Genomic DNA, 24,502 nt, shown 5'->3' with positions numbered 1-24,502 from the left:
TAATCTGATTGCTGTGGCTAAAACTTCTAAAACTGTGTTGAATAAGAGTGGTAAGAAAAAAAAAAGTGGTAAGAGTGGGCAACCTTGTCTTGTTCAGGATTTTAGTGGAAATGGTTTCAGTTTTTCACCATTGAGAAGGATGTTGGCTGTGGGTTTGTCATATATGGCCTTTATTATGTTGAGGTAAGTTCCCTCTGTGCCTGCTTTCTGGAGAGTTTTTATCAAAAATGGGTGTTGAATTTAGTTGAAAGCTTTTTCTGCATCTATTGAGATTATCATATGGTTTTTATCCTTCAGGTTGTTAATGTGGTGTGTCACATTGATTTGCGTGTATTGAAGAATCCTTGCATTCCTGGGATAAACCCCACTTGATCATGGTGTATAATCCCTTTAATGTGCCTTTGGATTCTGTTTACTCGTAATTTATTGAAGATTTTTGCATCTATGGTCATCAGTGGTATTGGTCTGTACTTTTCTTTTTTTGTAATATCTTTGTCTGGTGTTGGTATCAGGGTGATGGTGGCTACCTAGAATGAGTTTGAGAGTGTTCCTCCCTCTGCTATATTTTGGAAGAGTTTGAGAAGGATAGGTGTTGGTTCTTCTCTAAATGTTTGATAGAATTCGCCTGTGAAGCCATCTGGTCTTTGGCCTTTGTTTGTTGGAAAATTTTTAATCACAGTTTCAATTTCAGTGCTTGTGTTTGGTCTGTTTATATTTTCTCTTTCTTCCTGGTTCAGTCTCAGAAGTTTGTGCGTTTCTAAGAATTTATCCATTTCTTCCAGGTTGTCCATTTTATTGGCATATAGTTACTTGTAGTAATCTCCCTTGATCCTTTGTGTTTCTGCAGTGTCAGTTGTTACTTCTCTTTTTCATTTCTAATTCTGTTGATCTGAGTCTTCTCCTTTTATTCTTGATGGGTCTGTCTAATGGTTAATCAATCTTGTTTATCTTCTCCCAGAACCAGCTTTTAGTTTTATTCATATTTTTTATAGTTTTCTTCATTTCTTTTTCATTTATTTCTGATCTGATCTTTATGATTTCTTTCCTTCTGCTAACTTTGGGGTTTTTTGTTCTTCTTTGTCTAATTGCTTTAGTTGTAAGATTAGGTTGTTTGAGGTTTTTCTTGCTTCTTGAGGTAGGATTGTAATGCTATAAACTTCCCTCTTAAAACTGCTTTTGCTGCATCCCGTAGGTTTTGGGCTATCATGTTTTCAGTCATTTGTTTCTAGGTAGTTTTTGATTTCCTCAGTTATCTCTTGATTATTTAGTAGCATATTGTTTAGCCTCCGTGTGTTTGTATTTTTACAGTTTTTTTCCTGTAATTGATATCTAGTCTCATAGCATTGTGTTTGGAAAAGATACTTGATACAATTTCAGTTTTCTTAAATTTACCAAGGCTTGATTTGTGACCGAAGATATGATCTGTCCTGGAGAAGTTTCCATGAGCACTGAGAAGAAAGAGTATTCTGTTGTTTTTGGATGGAATGTCCTATAAATGTCAATTAAGTCCATCTTGTTTAATGTATAATTTAAAGCTTGTGTTTCCTTATTTATTTTCATTTTGGATGATCTGTTCATTCGTGAAAGTTGGATGTTAAATTCCCCTACTATGATTGCGTTACTGTCAATTTCCCCTTTTATGGCTGTTAGCATTTGCCTTATGTATTGAGGTGCTCCTATGTTGGGTGCATAAATATTTACAATTGTTACATCTTTGTCTTGGCTGGACCCCTTGATCATTATGGAGTGTCCTTCTTTGTCTCTTGTGCTAGTCTTTATTTTAAAGTCTATTTTGTCTGATATGAGAATTGTTACTCCAGCTTTCTTTTGATTTTCATTTGCATGGAATATCTTTTTTGATCCCCTCACTTTCAGTCTGTATGTGTCCCTTGGTCTGAAGTGGGTCTCTTGTAAACAGCATATGTATGGGTCATGTTTTTGTATCCATTCAGCCAGTCTGTGTCTTTTGGTTGGAGCATTTAATCCATTTACATTTAAGGTAATTGTCAATATGTATGTTCCTATTACCATTTTTTTAATTGTTTTGGGTTTGTTATTGTAGGTCTTTTCCTTCTGTTGTGTTTCCTGCCTAGAGAAGTTCCTATAGCATTTGTTGTAAAGCTGGTTTGGTGGTGCTGAATTCACTTAGCTTTTGCTTGTCTGTGAATGTTTTAATGTCTCCATTGAATCTGAATGAGATCCTTGCTTGGTTGTAGGTTTTTTCATTTCATCACTTTAAATATGTCCTGCCACTCGCTCTGGCTTACAGAGTTTCTGCTGAAAGATCAGGTCTTAACTTTATGGGGATTCCCTTGTATGTTTTTTTTTCCTTGCTGCCTTTAATTTTTTCTTTGTATTTAATTTTTGATAGTTTGATTAATATGTGTCTTGGCATGTTTCTCCTTGGATTTATCCTTTATGGAACTCCCTGTACTTCCTAGACTTGATTGACTATTTCCTTTCCCATATTAGGGAAGTTTTCCACTATAATCTCTTCAAATATTTTCTCAGTCTCTTTTTTTTCCTCTTTTTCTTCTGGGACCCCTATATTTCGAATATTGCTGCATTTAATGTTGTCCCAGAGGTCTCTGAGACTGTCCTCAATTCTTTTCAATCTTTCTTCTTTATTCTGCTCTGTGGTAGTTATTTCTACTATTTTACCTTCTAGGTCACTTATCTGTTCTTCTGCCTCAGTTATTCTGCTGTTGATTCCTTCTAGAGAATTTTAAATTTAATTTATTGTGGTGTTCATTATTGTTTGTTTGCTCTTTAGTTCTTCTAGTTCCTTGTTAAAACTTTCTTGTTTGTTCTGCATTGTATTTCCAAGATTTTGGATCATGTTTACTATCATTACTCTGAATTCTTTTTCAGGTAGACTGCCTATTTCCTCTTCATTTATTTGGTCTGATGGATTTTTACCTTACTCCTTCATCTGCTGTGTGTTTCTCTGTCTTCTCAGTTTGCTTAACTTACTGTGTTTGGGGTCTTCTTTCGCAGGCTGCAGGTTCTTAGTTCCCATCGTTTTTAGTGTCTGCCCCCAGTGGCTAAGGTTGGTTCAGTGGATTGTGTATGCTTCCTGATGGAGGGGACTGGTACCTGTCTTCTGGTGGATGAGGCTGGATCTTGTCTTTCTGGCTGGCAGGACCGTGTCCGGTGGTGTGTTTTGTGGTGCCTGTGACCTTACTGTATTTTTAGGCGGCCTCTCTCCTGATGGGTGGGGTTGTGTTCCTGTCTTGCTAGTTGTTTGGCGTAGGGTGTCCAACACTGTAGCTTTCTGGTCACTGAGTGGAGCTGGGTCTTATCGTTGAGATGGAGATCTCTGGGAGAGCTTTCGCTGTTTGACATTACGTGGAGCCGGGAAGTCTGTGGTGGACCAGTGTCCTGAACTCGGCTCTCCCGCTCAGAGGCACAGGTCTAACACCCGGCTGGAGCACCAAGACCCTGTCAGCCACATGGTTTAGAAGAAAAGGGAGAAAAAAAAGAAAGAAAGAAAAAAAAATTAAAATAAAGTTATTAAAATAAAACTAATTAATTATTAAAAATAAAAAATTAAAAGTAATTAGAAAAAGAAAAAAAACAGTCAGAAATAACCTTAGGACAAATGGTAAAAGCAAAGTTATACAGACAAAAATCACACAAAGAAGCATACACATTCACACTCACAAAAGGAGAAAAGGGAAAAAAAATATATCTATATATCGAAATAGAAACAGGAAGTGAGCAACCAAATCAATAAACAAATCTACCAATGATAATAAACTCTAAATACTAAAACCAGAAACAAATTAGATCCAGAAAGCAAACCCCAAGTCTACAGTTGCTCCCAAAGTATGCCACCTCAATTTTGGGATGATTCAGTCTCTTTAGGTATTCCAGAGATGCAGGGTACATCAAGGTGATTGTGTAGATTTAATCCACTGCTCCTGAGGCTGCTGGGAGAAATTTCCCTTTCTTTTCTTTGTTCGCACAGCTCCTGGGGTTCAGCTTTGGATTTGGCCCTGCCTCTGCGTGTAGGTCACCTGAGGGCATCTGTTCTTCACTCAGACAGGACGGGGTTAAAGGAGCAGCTGATTAGGGGACTCTGTCTCACTCAGGCCTGGGGGGAGGGAGGAGTACGGAATGCGGGGCTAGCCTGCAGCGGCAGAGGCAGGCGTGACTTTGCAACAGCCTGAGATGTGCCCTGTATTCTTCCATGGAAGTTGTCCCTGGGTCACGGGACCCTGGCAGTGGCGCTCTGCACAGGCTCCTGGGAGTGCAGGTGTGGTTAGTGACCTGTGCTTGCACACAGTATTGTTGGTGGCTGCAGCAGCAGCCTTAGCATCTCATTCCCGTCTCTGTTTTCTACGCTGATAGCTGCGGCTGGCGCCCATCTCTGGAGCTTGTTTAGTCAGTGCTGTGAATCCCCTATCCTCGTGCACCCCGAAACAGTGGTCTCTTGCCTCTTTGGCAGTTCCAGACTTTTTCCCGGACTCCCTCCCATCCTGCTGTGGCGCACTAGCCCCCTTCAGGCTGTGTTCACGCAGCCAACCCCAGCCCTCTCCCTGGGATCTGACCTCGGAAGCTGGAGCCTCAGCTCCCAGCCCCCAACCGTCCAGGCCGGTGAGCAGACAAGCCTCTCAGGCTGGTGAGTGCTGGTCGGCACTGATCCTCTGTGCGGGAATCTCTCTGCTTTGCCCTCTGCACCCCTGTTGCTGCGCTCTCCTCTGTGGCTCCGAAGCTTCCCCCCCCCGCCACCCCCATCTCCGCCAGTGAAGGGGCTTCCTAGTATGTGGAAACTTTTCCTCCTTCACAGCTCCCTCCCAGAGGTGCAGGTCCTGTCCCTATTCTTTTCTCTCTGTTTTTTCTTTTGCCCTACCCAGGTACGTGGGGAGTTTCTTGCCTTTTGGGAAGTCTGAGGTCTTTTTCCAGCATTCAGTAGGTGTTCTGTAGGAGATGTTCCACATGTAGATGTATTTCTGATGTATTTGTGGGGAGGAAGATGATGTCCACATCTTACTCCTTTGCCATCTTGAAGGTCTCCAAGAATGAATGTTATAATTCATATAATAATGAAATTCTGAATTTGAGTGGGAATGGTCAGAGTCAAGAAATATAAAGCTATATAGTTGTGCAATTCATCCACCTAGGTTCTCTTATATTAAACAAATTATATAGGCTTCTATTCACATGTTCCTAATTTTTTCCCATTTATTTATTAAAAAATTTTTTTTTGCGGCACGTGGGCCTCTCACCGTCACGGCGTCTCCTATCATGGGGCACAGGCTCTGGATGCGCAGGCCCAGTGGCCATGGCCCACAGGCCCAGCCACCCCGCGGCATGCGGGATCCTCCCAGACCGGGGCATGAACCCATGTTCTCTGCATCGGCAGGCAGACTCCCAACCACTGCGCCACCAGGGAAGCCCTCTCATTTAGTTTTGATGCAGATATCAGAAATAATTTTTGTAACAACTGATTGACATTTTTCAAACAGCAGTAAATGCAGCATTGGAATTTGAAATGGACTTTTTAATGTAGCACAATGTTATAGTATACATTTCTTATTTTTATCTTTTGAATTTTATAGTAGGAGAAAAAGGTGTGACTTGATAATGATCAGCTTTTTTTATGGTTGCAACTATAACTCCTTAAAGAGTTGTTTGGGTTCATATTTATTCTTTTGATTATCTTTGTACATTTGCGGCTCTCAAAATGATGAGTAAGCATATGCAGAGCTAAATGAGGTATTGGAAAGAAGCCTTCTTAACAGTTTTGTTAATGGGTAGCAATCATCAAGTCTAAATTCTTTATGTTGGAGAGGATGGGAAGTAAGATCCTACTTTTTCAAGAGATATGTATTAAAATTTATACACTGACTATTACCGAGGGTGGCTAATAGTTTTTAAGTGAGTATTTATGCATTTGTTTCTAAATCTTTAAAATGGGGGTAAAAATTAATGAGAATAAGTCTTTCTTATGCAAATTGGAGGTGAGCTCCTTTCAAAGTTCTTTTTCCCTAATAGAATTCTATTTCTTACTTCTGAGTGGAGTGGAGCCTTCGGAGGTTGCTGTGCTGTGACAGCTTGCATTAGTGTTTAACTCATGTTCCCCAGAGACTAAATGGAAACCATTAAAACCAATAATTACTCTTCTTAAGGGGAAAAAGGCATCATGTTTGTAGCATTTTTGAAGGAACTGCTCTCCCTTTGAAGGAAGCTTTTTTAAATTTTTTGGCACTTGGGCTAATATGTTTTATTCTTTTCTGTACAGCAGTTGGTCATGCTGTTTGAAGTTTCAGAACTGTTATATCCCTGCTGCTATTGACGTTGAATGTGTTTTATAAATGATGCTTTTGGTTTGATGAAATTGGAAGCTTGGGCATTTGGAAGCACTTTTCAGTGGGAAGTGCATTGTAGTATGAGGCAGAGATTTGGCCATCCTACCAGCTCTGGGAAAATAATTTCTAAGCCTGTAAAATCAGAAGTTTAGAATGGATGATATTTGAGGTCCCATGTAGCTATTCACATTCTATGATTCTAAAAGTACTGTAATAGTAAATAATTGGGATTTTTTATTTACCTGGATTTTATAGTTACCACCTTAATAGAGAAACAACACGCAGTCATCAGTTGGCAATTGTGGAATCGTTGTTCATGCCATTCCTTTTCATCTGTAATGCATAAGCCTAGAGTAAAGCATTGTTCAGGACCTGCCTAATGTGAATGATCTGGCTGTGCTCTTAGATTTTGTTTTTGTTGTTTTTCTTTTTTGGTTAGTGCCTGCTTCTTAAATTTTTCAGACTGGCTTCCTTTGTATTTCCCTTGCCTTATACCAGAAAAAGTATACTTTGATATTTGTTGTGGTCTTAACTTCTAAACTTACCAGAGAGAGTATACTTTGATACTTGGTATACTCTGAATTTAAAATTATACTTTGGTATTTGTTTGTTCCTTAAAATTATGCCACAGTAACTCTCTCCCTCCTTTTCTCCTCCTCTCATTTTTCTGGTTCCACATTAAAAAGTTTGTTGAGTTAGATTGTCATTTTCTTCCTCAAAACATTTCGAAATTGTCTTTGGTACAGTATTACAATATTTTGAAATTGTTTTTGGTTCTTTAAAAACCTGGGAAAAAATGTCTATGCTATTGTTTCCATTTTCATGTAAAAGGAACAGATATTTCATTTTCTCACACTGTCATTTTAAGAAAAGAAATGAGTATTCAAATAGATGAGGTTTAAGTGGTTAGAACTGAATGGTTTCTTTCTTGTTGTACTTTGATTTTTCCAGTGAATTTACTCTGTTTCTAATTGTTGAGAAAGGTGGCTTAAGAGTAAAAACGGGTATATTAATCTTAATAACAGCAGAGCATAGTTACCATGCATTGTACCCATGAGCCAAAATGAATAGCACAGTGATGATTTTCAAACTGCAATTTAAGGGAGTTTATTCAGTTAAAGAACTGCTTTAGTCCTGGCTGCCTGGGGATAATAGGACAAGAGGGCTGTGAAATGAAGATGAGCTATTTAAATGGCCTATAAAGAGACAATGTTAGATAATTATTAAGCAAAGAACCTCAAACTCAAGCTGTACTAAATATTCTTATTCTGACTTATTGATAGAACTGAAAGTTAAATTATAAGTGCAGTATGAATAATGGAATTTTAAAAGACTGATTTCTAGGTTTAACATTTTTTAAAAAGTCAAATCCTTTCAGAATAGTTTTAGTGGAATTAACCTCTAATGATTTTACATCATTTTGTGGACATGCCTAGTTTTCCTTTGAGGAAAAATTGAGTGTGAGAAAAGGAAACAAAACTGAATAGTCTTGGGACTTCTCTGGTGGTGCAGTGGTTAAGAATCCGCCTGCTAATGCAGGGAACATGGGTTCGAGCCCTGGTCCTGGAAGATCCTACATGCTGCGGAGCAAGTAAGCCCATGTGCCACAACTACCGAGCCTGTGCTCTGGAGTCCACAAGCGACAACTACTGAAGCCTGCGTGTCTAGAGCCTGTGCTCCGCAGCAAGAGAAGCCACTGCAATGAGAAGCCCGCTCACTGCAACGAAGAGTAGCCCTCGCTCGCCACAACTAGAGAAAGCCCGCGGAAGCAATGAAGACCCAACACAGCCAAAAATAAAAAAACTGAATAGTCTTTCGTTTAGTTCTTATTTTTTATGACTTGCATTTCTTAGACTTAGTAGGGAACAGGAAGAAAATTAATATATTGAAATATACTCTTTCCCCCATCTTCCTTGTTATCTTCTCTTTCCCATCTCTAAATTTCCCTAATTAATTTTTTACTAACATAGTAACTTTCTGTTTGAATTGATTTGTGAAAATAATCAAAGCCCATACCTCTTGGGCATTTATTCCTCTTTGATTGTCCATGACTGGCCTTTTAATGATTGTGGGCCTTAATTGAGCAAATTTGCCCATTGTTCCCATCTGCTCCATTTTTCAGCTTGTCGTATTGTAAGAGTTTTATGACTAGAGTACATATCCACCTGGGGTTTTGGATGTGACTACCAAGCTTTAGTGTTTGATTTATATTTGAATCCATGTCTTTAGACATGAAAGGTTAGTGCAAAAGCATGCTTCTCCACTCTCTTCTTTTCATTTTAGCAGCTCTGCTTGATGTCTTTGGAATGTGCTTTAGTTTCTGTCAGTTTGATTAAGAGGAGGCAAAGAGAAAGCAATGACTATTTGAAAAATGCATTGTGGTCTGTGTGACACAGATGGGGTGGAGAATGTTAGGTAGAATATATAGGTGAGCATTGCTACAGGGAAGTTGTGGTAAGATGTGGTGATGTTTCAGGCTGACCCTCAGAGTGCCTACATGGGGTCATTCTGGGTCCAGGGTCCAGACTCAGGTTTATAACAATAGGAACTGGATTTTTTTTAGTTCATCCAGGAAAAATTAGTATCTTGAGAATAGGTTCATGCCAATCAATTCAAGGGGTTATTTTTAATCTGGAGCTGTACTGTCTAAGATAATAGCCACAATTCACATGTGGCAATTTAAGTTAATCAAAATTAAATTTAATTTAAAATTCACTTGCTGCGTTACCATAATCACATTTCAAGTGCTGAATAGCCACATGTGGCTAGCAGCTACCTAGTAGACAGTGCAGGTGTGGAGTATTCCCATTATTGCTGTTCTACTGAGCAGCCCTGGTCTAGAGTACCAATTTACTAATTTGTAATGGGTGAGTAACCATATTACCTTTCTGGTAGCCATAATACTTGTGTCTGCTATCCAGGACACCATTTTTTAAGGCAGTTTGGAAATTAAATTAGTCTTCAGGCGTTATTAATTTCTTAGTGAGCCATGAAGGAGCCTGAAGGAGCTACAAAGTTTTGTGAGATATTTCTCTCAGTATGGGGAAATCTTAAAAGGACTCTTCCTCTTTCTCTCATGACATTGTCTTTCTAGTTGCAGGATTACTTGAATATGCTGGCTACACTGTATGTTTTGAATAAACATTGACAAATAATCATGATCACAAAATAATCCTTTACAATTGAGATTAATATAACAAGAAGTTTTCTGGTTACATACTTCTGTGAAATGGGATTGAGGCTATTTATTTTAAATTATTTTATTGTACTGTTTGACCTGCCGAAATATTTGCCCTTGAAAGACAATATTTTACATTGAATGCACTGCATTGAATGGGTACTTGTTTTGAGGTATTAATTTAGAGGAGCTCACTGAGATTTTTATTCTAAGTATGTGGAAAAGTCCTCTATCCACCATCATCATTTGCTCTGTTGAAGACACTTCTAAATGCTGGAGATTTAAGAATTATGTTACTACGTTGAAGCTGTCATTATTACTAGTGCCATTATGAGGAATAATAATAATAACTATAATAATCTCCTTACATGTATAAAGTGCTTTAATAGCTCTAGAACCCTTTACATGGATCAAGAACTAAAAATAGAGATGTGATTAAAATCATGGCTTTGGAGACCATTTTTCATTCAGATTCCAGTTGTGTTCTCTTGTTTACATGTGATCTCAGATTAGCTACTTAACATTTACTAAGCCGTGAATTCCTCATCTTTAAAGAGGAATAAGGGTTATATCTACTTTTCGCAGTTACTGTGAAGACTAAATATAAATGAGATAAAATATTTAGTTTTTAACATATTGTGGGACAATACTGAGCACTAATAAATGTTAGCTGTTGTTACTTCATCTTATTTGCTTTCATTTAATTCTAACAAGTTTAATGATTAGACTTGTAATACACAGTATGTTTTTTTTTCTCCCTTTTATTTATGTATTTATTTAACATCTTTATTGGAGTATAATTGCTTTACAATGGTATGTTAGTTTCTGCTTTATAACAAAGTGAATCAGCTATATATATACATATACATATATCCCCATATCTCTTCCCTCTTGCGTCTCCCTCCCTTCATCCCTCCCTATCCCACTCTTCTAGGTGGTCACAAAACACCGAGCTGATCTCCCTGTGCTATGTGGCTGCTTCCCACTAGCTATCTGTTTTACATTTGGTAGTGTATATATGTACGTGCGTGCGTGCCACTCTCTCACTTTGTCCCAGCTTACCCTTCTGCTTCCCCGTGTCCTCAAGTACATTCTCTAGTAGGTCTGCGCCTTTATTCCTTTCCTGCCCCTAGGTTCTTCACGACGATTTTTTCTTCTTTTAGATTCCATATATATGTGTTAGCATATGATATTTGTTTTTCTCTTTCTGAATTACTTCACTCTGTATGACAGACTCTAGGTCCATCCACCTCACTACAAATAACTCAATTTCGTTTCATTTTATGGCTGAGTAATATTCCATTGTATATATGTGCCACATCTTCTTTATCCATTCATCTGTTGATGGACACTTAGGTTGCTTCCATGTCCTGGCTATTGTAAAAAGAGCTGCAATGAACACTGTGGTGCATGACTCTTTTTGAATTATGGTTTTCTCAGGGTATATGCCCAGTAGTGGGATTGCTGGGTCATATGGCAGCTCTATTTTTAGTTTTTTTTTTAAACTTGCTTTTTAATTAATTAATTTATTTATTTATTTTTGGCTGTGTTGGGTCTTCGTTTCTGTGTGAGGGCTTTCTCTAGTTGCGGCAAGTGGGGGCCACTCTTCATTGTGGTGTGTGGGCCTCTCACTATCACAGCCTCTCTTGTTGTGGAGCACAGGCTCCAAACGCGCAGGCTCAGTAGTTGTGGCTCACGGGCCTAGTTGCTCCGCGGCATGTGGCATCTTCCCAGACGAGGGCTCTAACCCGTGTCCCCTGCATTGGCAGGCAGATTCTCAATCACTGTGTCACTAGGGAAGCCCATATTTTTAGTTTTTTAAGGAACCTCCGTACTGTTCTCCCTAGTGGCTGTATCAATCTACACTCCCACCAACAGTGCAAGAGGGTTCCCTTTTCTCCACACCCTCTCCAGCATTTACAGTTTGTAGATTTTTTGATGATGGCCATTCTGACCTGTGTGAGGTGATACCTCATTTTAGTTTTGATTTGCATTTCTCTAATGATTAATGGTGTTGAGCATTCTTTCATGTGTTTGTTGGCAATCTGTATATCTTCTTTGGAGAAATATCTATTTAGGTCTTCTGCCCATTTTTGGATTGGGTTGTTTGTTTTTTTGATATTGAGCTGCATGAGCCGCTTGTAAAATTTTGAAGATTAATCCTTTGTCAGTTGCTTCATTCGCAAATATTTTCTCCCATTCAGAGGGTTGTCTTTGTCTTGTTTATTGTTTCTTTTGGTGTGCAAAAGCTTTGAAGTTTCATTAGGTCCCATTTGTTTATTTTTGTTTTTATTTCCATTTCTTTAGGAGGTGGGTCAAAAAGGATTTTGTTTTGATTTATGTCCTAGAGTGTTCTGACTATGTTTTCCTCTAAGAGTTTTAAAGTGTCTGGCCTTACATTTAGGACTTTAATCCATTTTGAGTCTATTTTTGTGTATGGTGTTAGGGAATGTTCTAATTTCATTCTTTTACATGTACCTGTCCAGTTTTCCCAGCACCACTTATTGAAGAGGCTGTGTTTTCTCCATTGTATATTTTTGCCTCCTTTATTGAAAATAAGGTGACCATATGTATGTGGTTTTATCTCTGGGCTTTCTATCCTGTTCTGTTTATCTACATGTCTTTGTTTGTGCCGGTACCATACTGTCTTGATTACTGTAGCTTTGTAGTATAGTCTGAAGTCAGGGAGCCTGATTCCTCCAGCTCCATTTTTCTTTCTCAAGATTGCTTTGATTATTCAGGGTCTTTTGTGTTTCCATACAAGTTGGGAAATTTTTTGTTCTAGTTCTGTGAAAAATGCCAATGGTAGTTTGATAGGGATTGCATCGAATCTGTAGATTGCTTTGGGTAGTATAGTCATTTTCACACTGTTGATTCTTCCAATCCGAGAACACAGTATATCTCTCCATCTGTTTGTATCATCTTTAATTTCTTGCATCAGTGTCTTATAGTTTTCTGCATACAGGTCTTTTGTCTCCTTAGGTAGGTTTATTCCTAGGTATTTTATTCTTTTTGTTGCAGTGGTAAATGAGAGTGTTTCCTTAATTTCACTGGCAGATTTTTCATCATTATTGTATAGGGTTGCAAGAGAATTCTTTGCATTAATTTTGTATCCTGTTACTTTACCAAATTCTTTGATTAGCTCTAGTAGTTTTCTTGTACCCTCTTTAGGATTCTCTGTGTTTAGTATCATGTCATCTGCAAACAGTGACAGCTTTACTTCTTATTTTCTGATTTGGGTTCCTTTCATTTCTTTTTCTTCTCTGATTGCCGTGGCTAGGACTTCCAAAACGATGTTGAATAATAGTGGTGAGAGTGGGCAACCGTGTCTTCTTTGTGATCTTAGTGCAGATGGTTTCAGTTTTTCACCATTGAGGACAGTGTTGGCTATGGGTTTGTCATATTTGGCCTTTATTATGTTGAGGTAAGTTCTCTCTATGTCTACTTTTTGGAGAGTTTTTATCATAAATGAGTGTTGAATTTTGTCAAAACCTTTTTCTTCATCTGTTAAGATGATCGTATGGTTTTTCTTATTCAATTTGTTAATATGGTGTATCACATTGGTTGATTTGTGTATGTTGAAGAATGCTTGCATTCCTGGGATAAACCCTACTTGATCATGGTGTATGATCCTTTTAACATGCTATTGGATTCTGTTTGCTACTATTTTGTTGAGGATTTTTGCATCTGTGTTCTTCAGTGATCGTGGCCTGTAGTTTTCTTTCTTTGTGACATCTTTGTCTGGTTTTGGATGATGGTGACCTCATAGAATGAGTTTGGGAGTTTTCCTCCCTCTGCTATATTTTGGAAGGGTTTGAGAAGGATAAGTGTTAGCTCTTCTCTAAATGTTTAATAGAATTCACCTATGAAGCCATCTGGTCCTGGGCCTTTGTTTGTTGGAAGATTTTTAATCACAGTTTCAATTTCAGTGCCTGTTATTGGTCTGTTTATATTTTCTCTTTCTTCCTGGTTTAGTCTCGGAAGGTTGTGCTTTTCTAAGAATTTGTCCATTTCTTCCAGGTTGTCCATTTTGTTGGCATATAGTTCCTTGTAGTAATCTCTCATGATCCTTTGTATTTCTGCAGTGTCAGTTGTTACTTTTCCTTTTTCATTTCTAATTCTTTTGTTGTGGTCATCTCCCTTTTTTTTCTTGATGTGTCTGGCTCTTGGTTTATCAATTTTGTTTATCTTCTCAAAGAACCAGCTTTTAGTTTTATTGATCTTTGCTATTGTTTCTTTTTCACTTATTTCTGATCTGATCTTTATGATTTCTTTCCTTCTGCTAACTTTGGGGGTTTTTTTGTTCTTTCTCTAATTGCTTTATGTGCAAGATTAGGTTGTTTATTTGAGATGTTTCTTGTTTCTTAAGGTAGGATTGTATTGCTATAAACTTCCCTCTTAGAACTGCTTTTGCTGCATCCCATAGGTTTTGGGTTGTCGTGTTTTCATTGTCATTTGTTTCTAGGTATTTTTTGATTTCCTCTTTGATTTCTTCAGTGTTCTCTTGGTTATTAGGTAATGTATTGTTTAACATCCATGTGCTTGTATTTTTTACAGATTTTTCGCTGTACTTGATATCTAGTCTCATAGTGTTGTGTTTGGAAAAGACACTTGATATGATTTCAATTTTCTTAAATTTACCGAGGCTTGATTTGTGACCAAAGATACGATCTATCCTGGAGAATGTTCCATGAGCACTTGAGAAGAGAGTGTATTCTGTTGTTTTTGGATGGAATGTCCTATAAATATCAATGAAGACCATCTTGTTTAATGTATCATTTAAAGCTTGTATTTCCTTATTTCTATTCATTTTGGATGATCTGTCCATTGGTGAAAATGGGGTGTTAACATCCCCTACTGTGATTGTGTTACTGTCAATTTCCCCTTTTATGGCTGTTAGCATTTGCCTTATGTATTAAGGTGCTCGTATGTTGGGTGCATAGATATTTATCATTGTTATATCTTCTTCTTGGATGTATCCCTGATCATTATGTAGTGTCCTTCTTTGTCTCTTTTAATAGTCTTTGTTTTAAAGTCTATTTTGTCTGATATGAGAATTGCTACTCCAGCTTTCTTTTGATTTCCATTTGCATGGAATATCTTTTCCATCCCCTCACTTTCAGTTTGTATGTGTCCCTAGGTCTGAAGTGTGTCTCTTGTAGACAGCATATATACAGGTCTTGTTTTTGTATCCATTCAGCCAGTCTATATATTTTGGTTGGAGCATTTAATTTGTTTACATTTAAGCTAATTATTGATATGTATGTTCCTATTGTCATTTTCTCAATTGTTTTGGGTTTGTTGTTGTAGGTCTTTTCCTTCTCTTGTGTTTCCTGCCTAGAGAAGTTCCTTTAGCATTTGTTGTAAAGCTGGTTTGGTGGTGCTGAATTCACTTAGCTTTTACATGTCTTTAAAGGTTTTAATTTTTCCATCAAATCTGAATGAGATCCTTGCTGGGTAGAGTAATCTTGGTTGTAGGCTTTTCCCTTTCATCATCTTAACTATGTCCTGCCACTGCCTTCTGTCTTGCAGAGTTTCTGCTGAAAGATTGCTGTTAACCTTATGGGGAATCCCTTGTATGTTATTTGTTGTTTTTCCCTTGCTGCTTTTAATATTTTTTCTTTGTTTTTAATTTTTGATTGTTTGATTAATATATATCTTGCCATGTTTCTCCTTGGATTTATCCTATGTGGGACTCTGTGTGCTTCCTGGACTTGATTAACTATTAACTTTCCCATATTAGGGAAGTTTTCCACTATAATCTCTTCAAATAATTCCTCAGTCCCTTTGTCTCTTCTTCTTCTTGGCACCCTGTAATTCTAATGTTGGTGTGTTTAATGTTGTCCCAGAAGTCTCTGAGAGTGTCCTCAATTCTTTTCATTATTTTTTCTTTATTCTGCTCTGCAGTGGTTATTTCCACTATTCTATCTTCCAGGTCACTTATCCGTTCTTCTGCCTCAGTTATTCTGCTATTGACTCCTTCTAGAGAATTTTAGATTTCATTTATTATGTTGTTCATCATTGTTTGTTTCCTCGGTCCTTGTTAAACGTTTCTTGTATTTTCTCCATTCTATTTTCAAGATTTTGGATCATCGTTACTATCATTATTCTGAGTTCTTTTTCAAGTAGACTGGCTATTTCCTCTTCATTTTTTTGGTCTGGTGGGTTTTTACCTTGCCCCTTTATCTGCTGTATGTTTCTCTGTCTTCTCATAATGCTTAACTTACTGTGTTTGGGGTCTCCTTTTTGCAGGCTGCAGGTTGTTAGTTCCCTTTGTTTTTGGTGTCTGCCCCCAGTTGCTAAGGCTGTTTCAGTGGGTTGTGTAGGCTTCCTGGTGGAGGGGACTAGTGCCTGTGTTCTGGTAAATGAGGCTGGATCTTGTCTTTCTGGTGGACAGGTCCGTGTCTGGTGGTGTTTTTTGGGGTACCTGTGAACTTATTATGATTTTAGGCAGCCTCGCTGCTAATGGGTGGGGTTGTGTTCCTGTCTTGCTAGTTGTTTGGCATAGGGTTTCCAGCACTGGAGCTTGCTGGTCGAGTGGAGCTGGGTCTTGGCGTTGAGATGGAGATCTCTGCAAGATTTTCGCTGTTTGATGTTACGTGGAGCTGGGAGGTCTCTGGTGACCAGTGTCCTGAACTTGGCTCTTCCACCTCAGAGGCACAGGCCTGGTGCCTGGTCGGAGCACCAAGACCCTGCCATCCTCACAGCTCAGAATAAAAGGGAGAACAAAAGAAAGAAAAAAATAAATTAAATTATTAAAATAAAAAATTATTATTAAAAAATTTTATAAATTAATAAAAAAAAGAATGAAGAGAGCAACCAAACCAGAAGACAAATCCACCAATGATAACAAGCGCTAAAAACTATACTAAAAGAAAAAACGGAAAGACAGAACCCTAGGACAGATGGTAAAAGCAAAGGTATACAGACAACATCACACCCAGAAGCATACACATACACACTCACAAAAAGAGAAAAAGGAAAAAAATATATATATACATTGTTGCTCTCAAAGTCCACCACTTCAATTTTGAGATGATTCTTTGTCTATTCAAGTATTCCAGAGATTCAGGGTACATCAAGCTGATTGTGGAGATTTAATCCGCTGCTCCTGAGGCTGCTGGGAGAGATTTCCCTTTCTTTTCTTTGTTCACACAGGTCCTGGGGTTCAGCTTTGGATTTGGATCCACCTCTGCGTGTAGTGTCCTGAGGGCCTCTGTTCCAGCTCAGACAGGATGTGGTTAAAGGAGCAGCTGATTAGGGGCCTCTGGCTCATTGAAGCCAGGGGGAGGGAGGGGCACGGAATTTGGGGCGAGCCTGTGGCGGCAGAGACCGGCATGACGGCAGCCTGAAGCGTGCCGTATGTTCTCCCAGGGAAGTTGTCCCTGGATCACGGGACCCTGGCCAGTGGCGGGCTGCACAGGCTCCCAGGAGGGGAGGTGTGGATAGTGACCTGTGCTTGCACACAGACTTCTTGGTGGCTGCAGCAACAGCCTTAGCGTCTCATGCCGGTCTCTGGGGTCTGCGCTGATAGCTTGCAGCTCGCATCTGTCTCTGGAGCTCGTTTAGGCGGCGCTCTTAATCACTGCTCCTCGTGCACCGCGAAACAGAGGCAAGAAAAAATCTCTTGCCTCTTAGACAGTTCCAGACCTTTTCCCGGATTCCCTGCCAGTTAGCTGTGGCGCACTTGCCCCCTTCAGGCTATTTTCACGCAGCCAACCCCGGTCCTCTCCCAGAGATCCGCCCCCCGAAGCCGGAGCCTCGTCTCCCAGTCCCCACCCGTCCCAGGGTGAGTAGACAAGCCTCTTGATCTGGTGAGTGCTGGTCAGCATCAATCGTCCGTGCGGGAATCTTTCTGCTTTGCCCCCTGCACCCCTGTTGCTGCTCTCTCCTCCGTGGCTTGGAAGCTTCCCTTCTTCCGCCACCCGCAGTCTCTGCCCACGAAGGAGCTTCCTAGTGTGTGGAAACCTTTCCTCCTTCACAGCTTCCTCCCACTGGTACAGGTCCCATCCCTATTCTTTTGTCTCTGTTTTTTCTTTTTTCTTTTACCCTACCCAGGTATGTGGGGAGTTTCTTGCCTTTTGGGAGGTCTGAGTTGTTCTGCCAGCGTTCAGTAGGTGTTCTGTAGGAGGTGTTCCACTTGTAGATGTATTTCTGGTGTATCTGTGGGGAGGAAGGTGATCTCCACTTCTTACTCTTCTGCCATCTTGAAGCTCCTCTATACAGTATTTTGTAACTCATGAAATGTACATTGTTTTTAAACTCCTGAAAAGATGGAAGCTTAGAGAAGTTAAGTGATTTATGTTAACTTTTCAAATAAACAGTAAGTTATAGAACCAGGACCTAAAATCAGGTCTTTAAATCCTTTATGTAAACATCTTTCCAAAGATAAGTATCAGTGAAGTGTTTTAGGTTTAAAGATTGTGAAGAATTAGTTTGCATAGAGAATGTGTTGTTCTTATCAAGAAGATTAAAGTGGAAAAATATAAAAGGCAGAGGGAGTATGAAATGAAACAATGTATATTTCTGCAGGTCCTTAGGTATAGCATAAAAGATGGTGCCTAGTGACTCAATAAACAGTGACTTGCCTGTGGTGAATGAGCACCCATTAAATATTTGTGCTATAAATGAACTGGTGTTACAAATAGTACTTAGGCTTCAGTTGTTGTTACTGTTACCTAGTGCAAACACCTAGTGCTTGCCATATAACAGGCCAATTAATGGAGAGACTAGGTGTTGGGGCAAGGAAAAGTGATTTTACTTTGAAAGCCAACAGACTGAGAAGATGGTGGACTAGTGTCCCAAAGAACCATTTTACCCGAGGTAGAATTTAGGCTTCTTTTATACTAAAAGGATGTGTCTGGTTGTTACAAATATTTTTTTAATTGAAGAATAGTTCGTTTGCAGTGTTGTATTAGTTTCAGGTATACAGCAAAGTGATTCAGTGATATATGTGTGTACATATACATATACAGACACATAAACTTTTCAGATTCTTTTCCATTATAGGTTATTACAAGATATTATAGAGTTCCCTGTGCTATACAGTAGGTCCTTGTTGTTTATCTATTTTATATATAGTTGTGTTTATCTGTTAATCCTAAACTCCTAATTTATTCCCTCCCTAATTTCTCCTTTGATAACCATAAGTTTGTTTTCTTTTTTTTTTTGCGGTACGCGGGCCTCTCACCGCTGTGGCCTCTCCCGTTACGGAGCACAGGCTCCGGACGCGCAAGTTCAGTGCCCATGGCTCACCGGCCCAGCCGCTCCGCGGCATATGGGATCCTCCCGGACCGGGGCACGAACCCGTGTCCCCTGCATCGGCAGGTGGACTCTCAACCACTGCGCCACCAGGGAAGCCCCATAAGTTTGTTTTCTATGTCTGTGAGTCTGTCTCTGTTTTGTAAATATGTTCATTTATATCCATTTTTTGGGTCCACATGTAAGTGATATCATGATATTTGTCTTTTTCTTTTCTTTCTCTGTCTGACTTACTTCCCTAGTATGGCTAATCTCTAGGTCTATTCAATGTTGCTGCAAATGGCAAAATTGTATTCTTTTTTATGGCTGAGTAGTGGAATATAATATATATTATATAATATATATATAATAGAAAATATATATGCATGCCACATCTTCTTTATCAGTTCATCTGTCTGTAGACACTTAGGTTACTTCCATATTTTGGCTGTTGTAAATAGTGCTGCTGTGAATCTTGGGGCACATGTGTCTTATTGAACTAGTTTTTATCTTTTCCAGATATATGCCCAGGAGTGGGATTTCTGGATTACATGGTAACTCTGTTTTTAGTTTTTTAAGGAACCTATGTACTGTTCTTCGTAGTGGCCGCACCAATTTACATGTCCACCAACAGTGTGGGAGGATTCCCTTTTCTCCACACCCTCTCCAGCATCTATTATTTGCAGACATTTTGATGATGGCCATTCTGACTGGTGTGATGTGAGGTATCATTGTAGTTTTGATTTGCATTTCTCTAATAATTATCAGTGGTGAGCATCTTTTCATGTGCCTGTTGGCCATCTGTATGTCTTCTTTAGAGAAATGTCTGTTTAGGTCTTCTGCCCACTTTTTGATTGGGTGTGGGTTTGTTTTGTTTTTGATATTGAGCTATATGAACTGTTTGTATATTTTGTAAATTAAGCCCTTGTTAGTCACATTGCTTGCAGATATTTTCTCCCACTCGTAGGTTGTCTTTTCATTTTGCGTATGGTTTTATTTGCTGTGCAAAAGCTTACAAGTTTGATTAGGTCCCATTTGTTTACTTTTGCTTTTATTTCTTTTGTTTTGGGAGACTGATCTAAGAAAGTATTGCTACGAGTTAATGTCAGAGAATGTTTTGCCTATGTTCTCTTCTAGGAATTTTATAGTGTCATGTCTTATATTTAAGTCTTTAAGCCATTTTGAGTTTATTTTTGTGTTTGGTGTGAAGGAGTATTCTAACTTCATTGATTTACATGTGGCTGAAAGGACACTTTTTTTAATGTAAAGAGACGTTACAGAGAATACCAACTTTCCCTGGAAAGCCCTAACATAAAATTAATTGAAGGTATCTCTAGGAACTTCATGTTATATTCTGAAAATAGTAAATTACATAATTATAATAAGGGAGACAGATCATTAACAGATCCTACTAAATAATTTATTTTCTTAAACTAATTTTACCCAGAATGTCAGTTTATTCATGCAAATTATTTCACAAAGCTACGTCAGGGTAGAAATGTATTCAGAAACCAAGAAAAGTATACTTAATCAACTTGCTATACTATAAAGAAAATGGTCTCTGAGGTTGTTTCCTTTTCAGAATAGCTGAAAAAAAAAATCATCGTGATGATGACACTGTTATGATTCCTGTAATTAACAGAGGGAGTCGAGTCCAGCTGACCACATTCTATCAATGAAAAATGTCCACAAATACAGAAATAGCTGGTTATTCAATGAGCCACTGTGAGAGCTATAAATCAGGGTTTTTGACTGCCAGTCTTTCTACCCAGTTATAATGTACCTCATTACTATTTAAATCTTCCATAAATTTTGTTCCATTAATTTTAAAAGCATAAATTAAAAGGTTATGCTTTTAATTACCAAAACACCTCCCTGAAAATTCCATGTTCCTCATTTCTCTAAAATCTAACTACAAATATCATGTGGGTACTGGTTTAAAAGTCCACGTAAGTCATCACTTTGATAATCTGTTCTTGGATTTATAAACAAAAATGATATCTAGCTTATAAATTGCATTTCTAAAACTCAAAACATTTGCCAACCTTACATCTCTTTCTTTCTCTAGGTTCCTCTAACATCAATAGCAGATAAGCAAATAATGTTTGGTTTGGTTTCTGGTTTCAGTAATGTAGAAGACTAAGATAAACTGAAAATCCTCCCCCAACAAACAGCTAATAATATGAAGTAGCAGTAAAATAGGTATAACCACTTAGGAAGGTAAGCCCTACAAAAGATGAGTTTGCAATCTAAAATTTTAAACCAATGGAAGCCAAAATCAGTAATCATAACAAACAACTGGAATATATGCACCAGAAATTCAGATAATGGAATATTGAAAATTTTAAAAAAACTATTTAAAAATAAAACAGTAATATAAAACCATAAAACATAAATCAAAGAATCAAAACAAAAAGGAACAAGATATTATTTACTACTATAGCTATATAGTGAACCTTAATATTGCTTAGAGTAATTCTTCCCCCTTTATTCTCCTTTCTTCAAACTCAAGTGGTTTTATAAGCTGGACCTACAAAGCCTGCTGAGATCAATATGACCATGATACCAAAACTAGAGAAGAAAAGTGAAAGAAAGGAACATTATAGACAGTTCTCAGTTATAAATACAGATGCAAAATTTCAGCATAAAATTAGCAAACTGAATCAAGTGGTTAAAAAATATATCATGCCCAAACAAGATGTATTCCAAAATTGTAAGAACAGTTTAATACAGAATATCTATTAGTGTACATTATTATCACAGTATTGAGTGTTTCAGGGGTCCCCCAAGATGAGATGATGAAAGCACAGGACTTAGAGGCAGTTGTAATCACAGCTAAGATTGATTATAAGCAACACAGTAAGAATATACAACTAGATGGTTCAGTAAAAGAAAAAGATATAGGTGGGGTTTGGAGAAATCCATACGCAGGCTTCCTATGCTTCCCCTTCCCAGCCCAGGAAGAGACACTGAGTGTGCTGCTTTCTCCAGGAAGAAAAATGAAGCCTTTTAGAAAAGCCCATTTGAGACTCAGAAATTAGGTTTTTTACTGGGGGTCTGGTCACACAGGCATTCTCTGCCTTCAACTACCAAAATTCTGGCCTCCCAGAAAGAAAGCAGGTGCTCACCATAAATCACAGTGTACAAACAGCCTAGCCACAGTGAAACATCTATACCCGTTAGAGAATGTTTCAGAAGTCAAGTTCTCACACATTTGCTGAGGGCCATCCTTGCAAGCAGGTCCTTCTGAAGATAGCGGCTTCAAACCTGTTGTGTTAACTATCTCCTGCATATTAAATTAAGGAGAAAAAACATATGGTCAAAAGGATTCCCAATCTTACCAACTTTTTAGTGAGTTTCAACAAACATTCATCACATAAAGTTTTGGTAAAATAATATAGGACTTTCTTAACCTGATATGAGAAATATACCAAGAACTGATAACCAGCATCTTACCATATGGTTAAATGTAAGAAACATTCTCATTAAAGTCAGGAACAAAACAAGGATGCTTCTATTACTGTTCCGATTAGACATTGTACCAGAGTTTCTTATACTAGTCAGTACAAGAAAACCGTATATATAGAGGTAAGAAATAAAAATTATTTACAGATGATGATTACATAGAAAAGTCAGAAGAACTATTAGACAAACTGTTATAAATAATAATGTTGTTAGATACAAGATTAATAAACAGAAATCAGTTATTATTCCAAAATTCCTATTATTGCTGTTTTACCAATCTAAAAATAAAATCTTCAAAAGATATTTACACTAGCAACAAAGACTACGTGAAATTTAGAAATAAACCAAACAGAAAATGTATAGATTTTTTATCTTGGAAATCCAACAATTTCACACCTAGGTTTCTACACTAAAGAAACTCACTTATGGGCATAAGGAGATATATACACGTATATTCACTTCAGCCCTGACAATAACACAAAAAGTTGAGTTTTTTGGGAGAATAAATAATAAACTGATTTACTCGTACACTGGGATACTATACAACAGTTTAAATGAAAGCATTTGAGCTGTGTAGATTAACATGGAGAAGTATCAAAAACAGCATTAAGTTTAAAAAAGCAAATTGAAATGAAAGAATTAGGGAAGTCTTTACAAATATCTGTGATTTTTTTTCATCTTTTTTAAAAAGTGTGAAACAAATAAGGTAAACAATACATGTTCAGTTTTGACAGTGAATTCATGGATATCTCATATTATTCTGCATACTTTTGCTTTATAATAAAAATAAAAAATTTAATTATATATATACATAACTTTAAAACTCAGACCTAGTACTGGGAAAACAATAAGTCAACAAGTCCCATCTTACTACCTCTTTTCACTAATCTTGGAATTCAGTTACTACTTAGCCAAGTTATTTGGTTAATTCCCTTACGCTGAAGAGCACTTTGATGAAGAAGATGAAAGTCAACTAACTCAATTAGGTTGTCTAACACAGAACTACTTCTTCAATGTACCCTTAGTGGGAAGGAAGGGAGGGAGGAAGGGACAGAGGAAAAATATGAATATTCGTTATCTTTAGGGATTTTTTCTTCTAAATGTCAGACAATTCTTAGTGAAATTATTCAAGGCTGTAAAACTTATTTAGTGGCACCATCTATGTCATCAAAAATGCATCTTAACTACAGGTTTTTGTATAAATAATAAGTGTAACTTTATAAACATAGTGTATTGGATTTGATTCTGTGTTGCTTTTCCTTTGTGTCATAAAAGAAGAGTTTGGGAATCTTATAAACTTATTTCTAATGATACATGGTAGAATCTTTTTTATCAGTCACTTTGATTTGCTTACTGTTGTCTAAGATTGTCAAAACTTTTAGATTTGTCTTGAAATCGATGGTAGCAAGTAGACTAAATTAGTTTTTGCCAGTGAAAGATTGAGCCCTAAAAGAATATCAATTCATGTTCTGTAAATCTGTTGCTGTCTTTACAGCTATAGTTTCTGCCAGAAAACTAGAAAGTAACGTGCTTTTAAGACTACATTAATCTCTGAGGAGTTAAACTGAATGAAACTTTTAAGAGGCAAACACCACTCTTCCTGAATAAGATACATATGTAAAATTTCAAAGTAAAATTGAAGATTTGTGTCTAAGACTTCATTAATCAGGAAGGTAGAAGCTTTGTAAGAATTAATTATAATAGGTGTGGGTGCAAACTCTAACATACAGATACAACTCCTTTTTTTTTTTTTTTTTGCGGTACGCGGGCCTCTCACTGTTGTGGCCTCTCCCGTTGCGGAGCACAGGCTCCGGACACGCAGGCTCAGCGTCCATGGCTCACGGGCCCAGCCACTCTGCGGCATGTGGGATCCTCCTGGACCGGGGCACGAACCCGTGTCCCCTGCATTGGCAGGCGGACTCTTAACCACTGCGCCACCAGGGAAGCCCCGATACAATACCTTTTTAAATCTCAGTTTAAGTGAATACTTTTTCTTAACATCTTTATTGGAGTATTATTGCTTTACAATGGTGTGTTAGTTTCTGCTGTATAAGAAAGTGAACCAGCTATACGTATACATATATCCCCATATCCCCTCCCTCTTGCGTCTCCCTCCCATCCTCCCTATCCCACCCCTCTAGGTGGTCACAAAGCACCGAGCTGATCTTCCTGTGCTATGCGGCTGCTTCTCACTAGCTATCTGTTTTACAGTTGGTAGTGTATATATGTCCATGCCACTCTCTCACTTCATCCCAGCTTACCCTTCACCCTCCCTGTGTCCTGAAGTCCATTCTCTACGTCTGCA

The 24,502-nt window shown here is 38.1% G+C and overlaps 1 protein-coding gene across 1 annotated transcript in view; it reads left to right on the top strand.

The window, feature by feature from the left end:
* PIK3C3 (phosphatidylinositol 3-kinase catalytic subunit type 3) overlaps window positions 1-24,502 on the top strand; it is a 153,661-nt gene that overhangs the window by 17,362 nt on the left and 111,797 nt on the right. The gene's annotated exons all lie outside the window — the stretch shown is intronic.

This window comes from Phocoena phocoena, chromosome 13 (genome assembly GCF_963924675.1).
Source record: "Phocoena phocoena chromosome 13, mPhoPho1.1, whole genome shotgun sequence".
Classification (NCBI taxonomy): Eukaryota; Metazoa; Chordata; class Mammalia; order Artiodactyla; family Phocoenidae; genus Phocoena; species Phocoena phocoena.
Note: the sequence above shows the minus strand (reverse complement) of the source record. Positions and strands in the feature narration are given on the sequence as shown.